Below are 1,866 nucleotides of genomic sequence, written 5' to 3'. Positions count from 1 at the left end.
GTGGGGTGCCGGAGCCAGCAGCCCTGTTAGGCGGGCGTCAGCTGGGTCCTCTGGCAATGGGGCCGGACAGATAGCCTGTGCGGCCTTCTTCAGCCAGTCCTGTCAAAGGAAAGGGAGTTTAGATCCCGCATAGAGTCAAGCTATGAATAACAAGCGTCCCGTAAAGGACAATATCACTCACCTCGTCAGCTGGACGCTGCGAGCTGAATCCGCGATCTTCGGTAGCGGATGCTGGAGCCTCGGCGCCCTTGAACAGCACCTTCCAGACCTCTTCGTACATAGTGTCGAAGAGCCCATTCAAAGTCTGGTGCTGCGCCGGATCGAACTGCCACATGTTGAAGCCCCGTCGTTGGCACGGGAGAATCCGGCGGATGAGCATGACCTGGACTATGTTGACAAGCTTGAACTTCTTGTCCACCAGGTTCTGGATACAGGCTTGGAGTCCGATCAGCTCCTCCGAATCCCCCCAGATCCGGCCACTCTCTTTTCAGGAGGTGAGCCATGTAGGGATACCGGATCTAAATTCGGGGGCCGCTGCCCAATCAGGGTCACGCGGCTCAGTGATGTAGAACCACCCCGATTGCCACCCCTTAATGGTTTCCACGAAAGTACCCTCCAGCCATGTAACGTGGGACATCCTGCCCCCATGGCGCCTCCGCACTCCGTTTGGCTGCCCTTCACAACCTTCGGCTTGACACTGAAGGTCTTGACCCACAAGCCGAAGTGGGGCCGGATGCAGAGGAAGGCCTCGCACACGACGATAAACGCCGAGATGTTGAGGATAAAATTCGGGGCCAGATCATGGAAATCTAGTCCGCATTAGAACATGAGCGCCCGGACAAAGGGATGAAGTGGGAAGCCCAGTCCGCGGAGGAAATGGGGAAGGAATACTACCCTCTCATGGGGCCTAGGGGTGGGGATGAGCTCTCCCTCGTCAGGGAGCCGATGCGCGATGTCGCTGGACAAGTATCCGGCGCTGCGCAGCTTCTGGATATGCCCCTCCATGACGGAGGAGGCCATCCACTTGCCTCCCGCTCCGGACATATTTGGAGAAGGTTGAGGTGAGATGTCCGGGCTTGGGCGCTAGAGCTCGAGTTCGCAGAGATGGATAAGCCAAGGAGGAAGAAGGCGCAGGTAAAAAAGGTTGGATCTTTATCCCCTTATATGGGCGGACGGAAACATGCGTCCCCACCGGCCTGATAAAACTCGCTTATCTCCAAAGCGCCGCAATCAATGGCGCGGTTGGGTTACCCATGTCCGTATTGATGGGAATCCCGGAATAAGGGGAACACGATCTCTGCTTCGACAAGATGTGCCAAGGAAACCGCCTCGCTAAACGCGCTGAGATGGAACAATAAAAACAATTTGAAGGCTTGGTGGTGGTGTGACGTTACGCCACAAAATACGTCAGCAGATTGAACTTGTGTAATATTATTCTCTCTACGGTTGTATGTGGAATTTATTTTGCAGAGCCGGACACTATCCTGGTGTTCACAATCTTCTATAAATTATTCGGAGGAGGAACCCGCCTTGCAATGCCGAAGACAACATGCGCGCCTGACTCGTCGTCATTGAAGCCTGGTTCAGGGGCTACTGAGGGAGTCCCGGACTAGGGGGTGTCCGGATAGCTGAACTACCATCATCAGCCGGACTCCAAGACTATGAGGATACAAGATTGAAGACTTCGTCCCATGTCCGGATGGGACTTTCCTTGGCGTGGAAGGCAAGCTTGGCGATACGGATATGTAGATCTCCTACCATTGTAACCAACTCTGTGTAACCCTAGCCCTCTCCGGTGTCTATATAAACCGGATGGCTTTAGTCCATAGGACGAACAACAATCATACCATAGGCTAGCTTCTAGGG

This window comes from Triticum dicoccoides, chromosome 1B (genome assembly GCF_002162155.2).
Source record: "Triticum dicoccoides isolate Atlit2015 ecotype Zavitan chromosome 1B, WEW_v2.0, whole genome shotgun sequence".
Lineage (NCBI taxonomy): Eukaryota > Viridiplantae > Streptophyta > Magnoliopsida > Poales > Poaceae > Triticum > Triticum dicoccoides.
Note: the sequence above shows the minus strand (reverse complement) of the source record.